Raw genomic sequence first — 13,381 nt, 5'->3', positions numbered from 1 at the left:
GAATGAGTTGGAGTCAAGGAATGCTTTTACTCCATGTGTAGTGTGCACCACAGTGTGATTGCACATTGTGATATGGGATGTTTTCTGCACTGCTTTTCCTATAGCCACCACATGTCTGACACATGTAGAGTGGCCTATTTCAACATTATCCAATTTAGAGCTGTAATACATTAACACCTTCCTGTCTGCTGTGGCACTCTCCCCCTTTTGAAACAGTACAGCATTGATAAACCCGTCCTTTTCATCAACATCAAGGTGAAATGGTTCTGAGTAGTTTGGAGCATATAAAGCACAGGCTGCAGACAGGGCAGATTTCACATCCACAAATGCTTTTTCTGCTTCAACTGTCCACTGCAATGGAGATTTGTAATTTTTAGAACCTGCCTGTGTTATTAGTGCTCTTAATGGTGCTACCAAACCGGAGAAATCAGGAACAAAATTTTTGCTGTACGTTACTAGCCCAAGAAATTGCATCATTGATTTCACTGTGGTTGGCTTGGAGTAACTCAAAATGTCTGTTTTTTGTTCATTTGTCATGTACAAGCTGGAGGACCAGATGACACGGCCCAAGAAAGTCACCTTAGGCCTCCCAATCTGGAGCTTGGATTTTGACACTTTAAACCCACACTCGGCAAGATGACGCAAAACTGTTTCAGTTGCTGACATAATCGATTCTCCGTCCGGAGCTGCCACCAGGATGTCATCCACATACTGAAGAAGGGAGACGCCTGGTGGTAGTGTCAACGATTGTAGTTGTTGTCTTAAGACATGATTGAAGATGGAAGGTGAATCAATAAAGCCTTGTGGTAGACGAGTGTAAGTGTATTGCTTACCCTTGAAAGTAAATGCAAACATTTTTGTGAATCCTTGTGAAGGGGCACACAGAAGAATGCATTAGCCAAGTCAATGCAAGAGAAGAAGTGCTGATCTGGTGAAATGCCCTTCAACATAGTGTATGGATTTGGCGTGTCATAATTAGTGGGGATGATGACCTTATTGATGGGTCTGAGGTCATGTATCATTCGATAATAAGGTTTTCCAAGCTTTGGGACAGGGTTTATGGGAGTGTTCCATAAAGACATTGGCCCTCATTTATCAAGCCGTCGTAGAAAGCATCGTATATATGAGCGGAGAACTCGTCGCACGCAGAGGCTCAAGTGAGATTTACAGAACATGCGTACCACACCAATCCCATCGTAAAACCGAGCGGCTGTTGATAAATCTGGCGGCCGAAATCCATCGTAATGATCCTAACCACGCCTTCTACAAAAGGGGGTTGAGAGGCCGCACCTCTAGAATTTGCGACATGGATAGACGAAAGGCGGCAAAGAAACGCTGTCAACAGCGTTGACAGCTGGGACGGCTGTCAACAGCGTTGGCGATGTAAATCGCAGACCGGACGAGTTAAGTATTTTCCCCTACTGTGATGGTCAATAAAATGTGATAAACTCCAGATTAAATGAAATCTAAAATTGAACGATGTTTTACTTTTTCTCCAATAAGATCAGGAAGAAGTGGTCCGATATGAAATTGGCCAAAAAAAGAAGGTTGCAGCTGTCCGACGCAGCATGTCACAAATGGGGGGGGGGGGGGGGGGGGGTGTTCCGATCCAGGTTTGGATTTGAGTGCCTTGGAGGAGAGGGTGGCTGGCCTGATCGGAGCTACGTCCTCATCGGGCGTGCCAGGGAAACTTGACACTGATGCGCCCATGTCAGAGCTCGAGAATGGTAAGAATGATTGCACACCCAAGACGTTTAAATAAAACAGTTGCTTTAATATTCAACACAAATGAGGTTCCTAATCAAACTAATAATTTTCATTCACAGATGAATCCGAAGTGGCATCCGGGCAACCTGACCCGCGCGACGAATACGCGGCCCCGTCAACATCCGAAGCGTCTGCCTGCCTCTGCCCCCCGGTCTGCAGCGTCACACCGGCCAGCTGTGTTAACCACAGAGGTCCTAGAAAGACAAACAGAGATCGTGAAGTGGATGATGGCTTTAACACACACCATGCAATCTATCGACAGTACATTGAAAGACATAAATGAAACACTGAAGTCACAGAATAAATGCTGAAAGAAATCGTCGTTCTCCTTTCTTTTTTCCTTGAATGACAGAATGCTTACCAAAAGTCAGAATAGCTGAATACGTTCCTCTCTCCTCCTTAGCGCTCTTGGCTGTGCAGGCTGGTGGAAGGGATCTCTGGGTGCGGGGTCCTCTGGATGTACATCTGGAAATGGCACTCCATTTTTTTGGGCAATGTTATGGAGATCCCCGCATGCAATAATAATATTGCATACCTTTTCGGGCGTATAGGGTTCCCCCCGCAGCCAAGAGACAGATCCAGCTTTAGGAGCCCTATACACCTCTCCACAGTGGCACGCGTGCGCGAATGCGCAGTGTTAAAGCGCCTCTCCTGTTCGGTGTGAGGGTGCGCGGTTGAATAATGAGCCATCACTCTTCCAATTACGGAGTTGTACTTGTTTAATTTATTTAATTTGCGTTTATGTTTATATTTATGTTGAAGTCAAATAAAACATGGGCCTTCTTTAAAGTGATAAGTCTGTAATTTTAACCAAGGGATTGTTGCGACTCCTGAGGCACGCACTAGTGACGCTGCTGTATTGCAGTCACCGCAAGTCAAAATGGAAAAGTGCGTACACCGGCCTCAGACCTGTCGTGGCGATTTCATCTTTCCTGCGCTCACGATGGATTTGATAAATGCCAACCTTTGCGCAGAAAAGAACGTACACACGACCTACACACGTTTTTCGTCTTACGCAAGTTTGATAAATGAGGGCCAATGTCGGTGTAAGAACACCAGTGTGTAAAAATCCCCTAATTGTGTTCACAATACCCGTACTTTGTCCCGGCTTAAGTGGGTATTGGGCCCTATAAATAGGAACAATGGGCCTCATGCAAGAACCGTACGCACAGATTTGTTCTTAAATCGTCCGTACGAGTGATTTAAGAGAATTTGCGCATTCACCAATCTTTTCGTATTTTACGTTTTCTTTCAGGGACGAACAGAGTGATCCAGACCTGTCGTAGGAGTTTCGTAAAATAGTCCGCTGTTATTCAAATCACTTTTGCTTAACTAATGGATTGTATATTTAATTACTTTGAAGAAAACATAAATAAATATACATTATACCCCATAATGATGCTGAAATTATTCTGTTTGACTTAAATTATGCACTAATTGAAGGTTAATTTGAATCTGTATATAACAAGGTCAATGGGAAGTGTAACCAGCGGCTGTCTTGCTACTTTTGGATGCCTTAGTGCGTCAGGCTCTTGAAGAGACCGTGTGGAGACAGACGAATGGCTGACATCGCGATTAAGATTCCCAAGGACTGTGCTGCTACAAATATGCAGCTTGCTAGAGCCACAACTCCAGAGAAAAACACGCCGATCAAACCCAATTCCACCCCACGTCCAGGTCCTCACCACCCTTGGATTTTTGGCCACTGGAACCTTTCAGAGTGAGACTGGAGACAGATCGGGTGTGTCCCAGTCCTCTATGAGTCGTGCGCTCCCCTTGGTCATCAAAACTCTCATCAGTTTATCACCCATGGTACATCAAATTCCCATACGCCGCTGTCCAACAAGTACAAATTAAGAGGGACTTTCATCCCGTGGCTGGACTGCCAATCATAATTGGAGCACGAGACACATATACACATCAAAGCACCCGTGCCGCCGTGGAGGGCACTGAGCTGAAGGCCAGGTGGGTGTGTCTCGATACCTCGTTCATGGCGCAATATTGTCATGAACAAGGGTCTCCACCTGAACCAGCCCAGGCAGACCAGAAGGTGTGGTGCCAGAAGACCCCCCTCATGGACCACCCCATCAAAGAGCCATCATGATGAGGCAACAACTGATTACACGGCTTTAGTTGCAGTCATCGATCGCCTGCCCATGGCGAGACGTTTTTTTTTTAAGCCATTTTCATATCAAACCATTTCTTTTTTATTTCGGTGACATGGTATTAACAGCACTCGTAATTGCTTCCCATTTCTTCGCTTTAGCAGTTCCCGTAATTCCACTGCTGACACTGCTAAAAATGATAGATTTTCCTTTTTGGATCTCTGAAAGCAGAACTTCAATCTCAGAGTGTTGTGGACAAAAGGAGTCGAATACGCGTCGGTCAGCCTTTCATTGGGGAAGTTTATTTGAACCAGCCGTCACAGCAAATGTGCATACAGGATGTTCGCAAATCTCCACCGACCTCATTTTGTGACATGGCTTTATACTGGTCCTGGATCATAACAAGCGTACGTGGCCAGGCCCCAATCTTCTTTGGAGGCGCCTAGCTTTCGCCATTATAATAAACAAGCTCATTCTAACTATCAACAATATTCATATGAACCAGTCAACAAAGCACACGATGTAATTAGGCCATGTCATGACATTTCTCTCCCACAAGAGCTCCTAAAGTTTTTCTTTTTGCGCCTTGATATCATTCTCATGACTCAACACTCAACACTTCCTGGCACAGGAGCGAGGAAGCACTGCCTTATATGGTATCATTTAGGGCGTGGAGTATGCAAATCTACTATCCTTGTGCACGTGAACTTAGATACGCACGAGTGTGATTCATCATTTACGCAGGTCGTTTACACATTTTTTCCGAAGTTAAGAGCGTTTGTTGAATTTGACGTAGCGTGTTCGTACGAGACCTTCTTACAAAAAAAGTGAGAGAAATTTAGAATAAAAATACGAAAATGTTCTTGCATGAGGCCCAATGTTGTCTTTCAAAGGAATTGATACCGGAGGGATCTTCAAAAGACCCACGTCCGTGGGTCTAGTAGACCACATGGTATCAGGCAAACTGTCTAGCAACATTTGTGTGTGTGGGTGATCAGTGATTTCTCTGCCATGGGTTCGGGACAAATAAAAAATTTCTGGATGCAGTACAGTATGAGAGACATGTGCAATGATATAGATATAGGTCTGCGTGGAAGGAGAGTAACGAAGATTTTTATTCTGCGTAGGAGTCCAATCAGATGCCAGTAAACACCGTTTCACCAACGGACCCAAGTTCTTCGCTTCTCCTCCATTTGCTATCTGCAGAGTGATGTGAGGGGCAGATGTGTCTGACAAAGCATACGTTTCCATTGAGGCCGGCACAGAAACAGCAGCAGCTACACCCTCCTTTCCTATATAAATGTCACATATCTCAACACAGGGCTCCTCTCCAGTCTCCAAACATTGAAGTACAAACCCGTCCCACAGCGCATCATAGTTCTCATCACCATATAGCTCATAATTAAATGTGCAGTGTGGTGGATCAACTGGATCGGTGTGGAGACGCATGACAGAAATCCAAGGAAGCCAAGAGGAAAACGTGGCATGGAGTGAGGTGGAGTCAAAGTCAGGAACAAGTCCCCACCATATCTCAGCTCCGCCTTCACTGCCTAAGACAGGGGAACCCGCTGTTGTTTGCACCATTTGCCCAATTAATTGTTGTGTCGTAGCACAACGTTGTACAGAGCCATTTGGGAAGGAGATGTCCACATAATCTGGAGTCATAAACACAGATGTGTTTTGTGAACACAAGATATCCCTGGCTAAAAGATTCACCGGGCAAGAGGATGAAAGAAGAAATGAATGATCAAAAGCAATAGAGTTCCACAAACATGAAACAGGTGTTGACAGAGGCCACTCTTCTGTGTTTCCCGAGAAACCAATGACGGGTAAGGTATTCCGTGATAGAGGAAGTGGCGTATTAAGTGTGGAATACCTGGCTCCTGTGTCGATCATACACGTGTGATCTTGGCCGTTAATTAATAATTTAACCAGCGGCTCAAGAAACAAGTCATTACAACACAGTGAGTCACCTGTCGTTAGTTCTGGGCCTCCCTATTGGGGCATTTGACGGGAGCCTTGGGCATAATGCCCACAATCCTGACGCGGGCCCTGTCGGGGAGCCTGTTGAGGAGTAACTCATATGGTCGAATCCCATCTCCTGATTGCACTGAGTGGGGAGCCTCGCAACAGTCAGAGGCCCAATGGCCATATCGTCTGCAGAGATAACACATGTCATTACTTCTACTGTTGAAGCGTCGCCGGGGTTTTCCTCTTTTATTAGTTCTGAACGGAGGTCCGTTCTGTTCTGGGTATGACCCATACGAAGAAGATGGATATTGTGGTCGTACAGCACGAGGAGGAGTCTGCTGAGACATCTGTTTAATTTGAGCCTTATTTTGATTTACTTGGTCTCTCATGTCCTTAAGCTGTGATTTTGTCACTTGTGCTTGAAGGGAAACAAATTCTGCTTTTTCTTGTTCCCGTTCTTTGGGTGGTGGTTTGACAGGGGCCGTGGAAGCGCCGGGGGCCTAGACCTGGGCCCGGGCCTGGGTCAGGGCCTGGACATGGACCTGGGTCGAGGCGGGAGGCTCACCCCTCAGCAAAGGGACAGCAGGGGCAGCAGGGGCAGAAGGGGCAGAAGAAGAAGAAGAAGTAGGAGCTAGCCCTCCGCCGCCTCTGCCTCTGCCTCCGGCGGATGCCAGTCGATAGGTTTTCACGAGCTTCGGTGCTCGGCAGGCGAACCCTCCGTTCGATGAGCGGAGCGACGAGTGCCTTGCCTAGCTGTTCGAGAAACACCCTCCTGTTGTTGAGCTTGCCGGGCAGCCAGTCGGGATTGAGCTCTCTCCATATCACAAAGGCGTTGTAGGAGGACACGTCGAGAACGTTGTGGAAGACGGCGAGGGGCCAGCGCCAGTCATCCTCCTGCAGCTGTAGGTGGCGACGACTATGTCCAAGTTGTCCACGCCGCCTTTGCTGGAGTTGTAGTCCAGGATGACGGCGGGCTTCTTGTCCGCACGCTGCTGCCGCCGGCCTACGTCGTCCGCGGTCCGCGCGTGGAACGTGCTGAGCAGCAGAACGTTCTTGTTTTTCTTGGCCAAGTAGGAGACCAGCGTGGTGTCGCGTGTGTAGGCGAATTTGTAGGAGAGGACCCGTCTCTCTCGGAGCGCGAGCAGGGCGGCCGGTAGCTCGGGTTTGTTCTTTCTGATAGTGCCGAGTAAGGTGTTGTTCCTTTCGAGGAGGAGCCGCTGCGCCATTTCGTAGGAAGTGAAGAAATTGTCACAGGTGATGTTGCGACCCGTCAGGCCCTCCGTTACTTCGAGCACCACGCGCGTCGCCTGATTCTTCTCTGAGCCGCCGCCTCCTCCTCCTCCTCCTCCTCCTCCTCCCTTTCCCTTATTTCCCCCTTCTTCTGCTCTTCCGGCGGCGGCGGCATCGTCGGGATTGGGGTTGGGGTTCTTCCCCGTGTAAAGTTGCATTTTCCAAGCGTAGCTGGATCTGGCATCGCAGGCCACCCACGACTTGATCCCATACCTGGCAGGCTTGTTCGGCATATACTGTTGAAAGGAACAACGGCCTTGGGGGGTTGAGAGATGGTGAGATATTACAGAACGGCCTATTTTATCACTCCACTACCACTGTATCTTTTTTTTTTTTTCTCAGTCCCAACAAAAAGTAACAAACCGGAGGGCTCTGGGACTTTATGGAACATTCTGTTGTTGATCTACGTGTGTGTGGTTTATTGCACCACCACCACCATCACCTCTGTCATATCGTTCTCAGTCCCAACAGAAAACTTGGCATGTTGCCAAATAACAAGCCGGAGGGTTCTGGGACTTTCTGGAACATTCTCTGGTTGATCTGCGTGTGTGTGGTTTATTGCCCCACCACTACCACCTTTCTCAGTCCCAACAGAAAACTGATCTGTGTGTGTGTGCGTGGGTTTCATCCCATCGCTACCAAAAGAAAGACAAAGACAAAAAAAACAACTTTATTGTATTCATCCCATCGCTACCAAAAGAAAGACAAAGACAAAAAAAAACTTTATTGTATTCAAAACATCAAATATATATATATATATATATATATATATATATATATATATATATATATATATATATCAAGTCAGAAAAAAAAGTTGTGTGCGCGCCCTTGTGACGCGCGAGGATTTTTTAGCTTGCGACGGGGGGCGTGGCGGAATTTTGGGTCACGTGACCGTTTGCGCCATTTGCGACCAGCTAGTAAGAATGGGTCAAAGCGAGGTTGCGCCGAGTAAGAATCAGGCTTAAAGTTGTTTTGTAACGTCCCCATGCCAGTAATGTGAGAACCATGCATATGGTTTTGATGGTAAGGCTTGTGACTTTATTGTCGGATGGTTTATAAAGTGGTGTGACGTTTCTGCAGTGTGCAAGTTGTTGTTTTACGTGGAAGGGTTAGCACTTGCCCCTAGCCACTACATATTAGCCTCGCATGACAGGCTGCGCTGGTTTTTATTAATATTTATGCACCTATTGCCAATGCAGAGAAAGAGCGTTTTTTAGAACAGATTGGGGAGAAGGTGGGTGATTGTGGGGATGAGGACTATGTTTTTATAGGAGGGGATTTTAACTGCACAGAAAATGAGGTTTTAGACCGCAATCACAGAGAGGCGCATTCAGCAGCTCAGCGTGCTCTGCGGCGGCTGGTCTCGTCTCATGGCCTGGTGGATGTATGGAGGAGGATGCACGCAGGCGCCAGGCAGAATACGTGGTCCCACGTGAAGGAAGGTTGCATTTCATTAGCTCGTCTTGACCGGTTTTATTGTTTTAAACACAATTTTAACGTGTTTAAATCGTGCCAGATTTTACCTGTGGGTTTTACAGATCACTCATTAGTTTTGGGTAGTGTTTTTATTAAAAACATTTTACCTAAAAGCGCATACTGGCATTTTAACTCAGTTTTAACTTATGACAGTAGTTTTAAGGAAACTCTGAGTTATTTTTGGACTGGTTTTAGACGACAGAAAGGCGAGTTTACTTGTCTGCAGCAGTGGTGGGACTACGGCAAGGTTCAGATAAAACTGCTGTGTCAGCAGCACACTCTTAATGCTACTCGTGACATTGCCGGGTCTATGAAAGATCTGGAGATGAATATTGTGGAGCTAGAACATCTGAGCGAAACCACAGGAGAACGAGAGCACTTAGAGGCTCTCAGATCTAAAAAGCTTGTATTAGCAAACCTGCTGGAAACCAAAGTGCAAGGCGCATTGGTCAGGTCCCGTTTCCTTAACATCAAGGACATGGATGCACCGTCCAGCTTTTTTTTCAACTTGGAGAGGAAATGTAGTCAGAGGAAGGTAATCCACTCTGTGGTGTCAGACACGGGGCAGCAGCTGAGCGAACCGGGGCAGATCAGGAGGAGGGCTGTAGAGTTCTATTCCTCGTTATTCCAGAGCGAATACGAGAAGAAAGAGGAGTTGGCAAGGGAGTTCCACGATGAGCTTCCCACACTCCCTGAGGGTGCAAGAGCACAGCTGGAGCACCCTCTGGGGCTGCAAGAGCTCCACACAGCCCTCCAAAGCATGCAGGGCCAAAAGGCCCCTGGACTCGACGGGCTCACCGTCGAGTTCTACAAAGCATACTGGGAGATTGTAGCAGGGGATCTGCTGGAAGTCTACAACGAGAGTCTGACCTCTGGTTCGCTCCCGCTGTCATGCCGCAGAGTGATCGTTGCCCTTCTCCCGAAGAAGGGCAACTTGCAAGAGTTGAAGAACTGGCGCCCCGTGTCCCTCCTCTGTACGGACTATAAGATCCTCTCCAAGGCCCTGGCGAACAGGATGAGAGGAGTAATGGAGCAGGTCATCCATAGGGACCAGACCTATTGCGTCCCCAGCAGGTCCATGGTGGATAATATCTACCTGATTCGGGATGTTTTGGAAGTCTCTGGTTCATTGGGTTTGAAGACAGCCTTGGTCGCATTAGATCAAGAAAAGCACGGGCGGATCTAGAGGCGGGGCCAGAGGGGCCGAGGCCCCGTCTCTAATTTGATTGGCCCCTGAAGTGCCCCTGTCCTGTCAATCACCTGGCGAGAAAAACAAGTGGAGAATTAAATGATCACTGCTGCAGTTCCACCCCCAAACTGTGGGTGGCAGTGTGCTGGTTGTGTCAATACAAGTGAATAGAAGAAGAAAAGTACTAAATTTCAAATGGTGCACTTTACTTCAGTGTTCATTACTTGAATTCGAGCTGGAAGCTTAAGAAGGTGACTTTGTTATTTTGTGAGTCAAATCTTCTTGTTTGTTGTTAAGTTTAGGTTTATATTAAACTAAACTGTGACTACATAAAACGGTTGGCTTCTAAACTTGTTATCCACTGCACTTGTGTCATAAGTTCCAGTTCTAGAATGCGCTGCTGAGGGTGGCAGAATGTTGGAGTAGCTCTGTACCTCACATTGAGATTTTTCTTTTTTTCTAAATTTCATTCCTGTTATTTCTTGGAAGAAATTGCATTTTTTGGACAACTGTTCCTTCCTGCCTTGGATGCTGTGCAGCTGGATTAATTTTTCCCAATACTTTTGTATATTTTACTCTTTTGTCATGATGCATCACCATAGCAACAAGGTGGTTTACAACAGGGAGCAGCTGAATAACATTGGAAAAGCAGAAATAATTCGACAACTGAAGCCAGAAATCCCACTGGAATTGAAAAGGAGGCGTCGTGGATGCAGAGCAGGAGTAAAGAGGAGAGAAAGAAAGAAGAAGTTCAAACCATCTCTGCCATCCTGCATCATGGGAAATGTAAGATCGTTAGCTAACAAGTTGGATGAACTTTTAGCCTTGATAAGGACTCAGCAAGAATATCGGGAATGTAGCATTATGTGTTTTACTGAGACATGGCTACAGGATCATATACCCGACTCCAGCGTCTCTCTGCCGGGCTTCCTGACTGTACGAGCAGATCGAGATTTAAAGAGTAGCAGGAAAAGGAAAGGGGGTGGATTGGCAGTGCTTGTCAACAACAGATGGTGTCACCCAGGACATGTTACTGTGAAGAGTCGTCTCTGCAGTCCTGACATTGAACTATTGGCAGTAAGTTTTCGTCCATATTATTTGCCAAGAGAGTTCACCAGTGTTGTTTTGGTGGCTGTTTACATTCCACCCTCAGCTGTTGCCGACACTGCATGTGATGTCATCAGTTCCGTTGTTGCTAAGATACAGACACAACACCCCAATTCTTTTGTGGCAATATCTGGTGATTTTAATCATGCCTCACTCTCTGCTACACTGCCAACTTTTCAACAGTTTGTCAGCTGCTCTACCAGAGAAAACAAGACATTGGATTTGTTTTACACAAATGTCAAGGATTCATACATTTCCAAATCAAGACCTCCCCTGGGAAAATCAGATCACAACCTTGTTTTTCTCTGTTCAGCATATAAACCCCTTGTCCAGAGACTACCTGTCACAAAAAGGACTGTTAGAAAGTGGTCACAGGAAGCTGAAGAAGCCTTACAGGGTTGTTTTGATGCAACCGATTGGATTTCTCTTTGTAAGCCACATGGAGAGGACATTAATGCCATGACTGAGTGTGTGACTGACTATATAAACTTCTGTGTGGACAACACCATCCCCACCAGAACAGTGAGATGCTTCCCTAATAACAAACCCTGGATCACCAGTGAGCTAAAGGAACTATTGAACAAGAAAAAAAGAGCCTTTAGGGAGCGAGACAGGGAGTTACTGAGGAGTATACAGAAGCAGCTCAAAGTCAAGATCAGAGAGAGCAAGGAGGTGTATAGAAAGAAGCTTGAGAGTAAACTGCAGAGGAACAATATCATAGATGTGTGGTCAGGAAAGAAGACGATCACAGGCCTCAAACAGAGGGAGGATCGGATGGATGGAAGTCTGGACAGAGCAAATGAGCTGAACACATTCTTCAACAGGTTCAGTTCAGGAACAAGCTCACCATCCTCCCATCCTGTTCCCAGCCAAAGAGACATCCCATCCTCCTCTGACCCACAGCTTTCCTGTAACATCTCCATCTCCACCTCAGTCATGGATTCTTCTGCTTCCACTAGTTTGTCATCAACCCAATCAGGAGATGCTGCTGTCCCCTTTGCCTCCCCCTCCCACTTTTGTGTTTCTAGAAGTCAGGTGAAGAGGCAGTTGGAAAGACTGAACCGAAACAAGGCTGCAGGTCCAGATGGTGTCAGCCCCCGAGTCCTGAAGGCCTGTGCAGAGCAGCTCTGTGGGATTCTGCAACACCTTTTCAACCTTAGCTTGACCCAAGAGAAGGTACCACTGTTGTGGAAGACATCCTGTCTGGTTCCGGTACCAAAGAAAACTCACCCTTCAGATATCAATGACTACAGACCTGTTGCACTGACATCCCACATCATGAAGGTCCTGGAGAGACTCCTGTTGACCCACCTGTGTAAGCAAACCAGCACATATCAGGACCCCCTGCAGTTTGCTTATCGCCATGGAGTTGGAGTTGAAGACGCTATCATACACCTGCTTCAACAAACCCACTGTCATCTGGATAAAGCAGGCAGCACTGTGAGGATCATGTTCTTTGATTTCTCCAGTGCATTTAACACAATCCAGCCTGATCTGCTTAGTCTGAAACTCCAGAAGACTCAGGTGGAGGCCTCAAAAATCACCTGGATTAATGACTACCTGACAAACAGACCACAGTTTGTCAGACTGAAGAATTGTGTGTCTAACCAGGTGATCAGCAGCACAGGAGCACCACAGGGGACTGTACTCTCACCATTCCTTTTCACTCTGTACACTTCAGACTTCCAGTACAAGTCAGACTCCTGTCATCTACAGAAATATTCAGATGACTCTGCAGTTGTCGGGTGTATCAGAGATGGACAAGAAGCTGAGTACAGAGAGCTGGTGGACCGCTTTGTGGCATGGTGTGGGAACAATCATCTCATCTTGAATGTTAACAAAACAAAGGAGATGATTGTAGATTTCAGGAGAAACAAGGTCAGATCAAACCCTGTTTCCATCATGGGAGAAGAAGTGGAGGTGGTTGAGGAATATAAATACCTTGGTGTTCATGTGGACAACAGACTGGACTGGAGACACAACAGTGAAACCATCTACAAGAAAGGACAGAGCAGACTGTACTTCTTGAGGAAGCTAAGGTCCTTCAAGGTTTGCAACAAGATGTTGCAGATATTCTACAAGTCTGTTGTCGAGAGCGTCATTTCCTCTGGCGTCATCTGTTGGGGCAGCAGCATCAGAACCAGGGACCTAAAAAGACTCAACAACCTGATAAGGAAGGCTGGTTCTGTTCTGGGGACGACTGTGGAACCTCTGGAGACAATAATGCAAAGAAGGATTTTGCATAAAATCAAGAGAATTATGGACAACCCTGAACATCCTCTCCATGAGACTGTTATCGGAAAACAGAGTCTCTTCAGTCAAAGGCTTCTTCAGTTTGGATGCAAAACGGACCTCTACAGGAAATCATTCCTGCCCACAGCCATCAGCATCTATAATAACTCCTTGATTTAATTGAGCTACATCAACATTTAATTTCCCTCTGGGATAAATAAAGTATTTTTGAATTGAATTG

The sequence above is a fragment of the Odontesthes bonariensis genome, chromosome 16, assembly GCF_027942865.1.
Source record: "Odontesthes bonariensis isolate fOdoBon6 chromosome 16, fOdoBon6.hap1, whole genome shotgun sequence".
NCBI lineage: Eukaryota > Metazoa > Chordata > Actinopteri > Atheriniformes > Atherinopsidae > Odontesthes > Odontesthes bonariensis.
Note: the sequence above shows the minus strand (reverse complement) of the source record.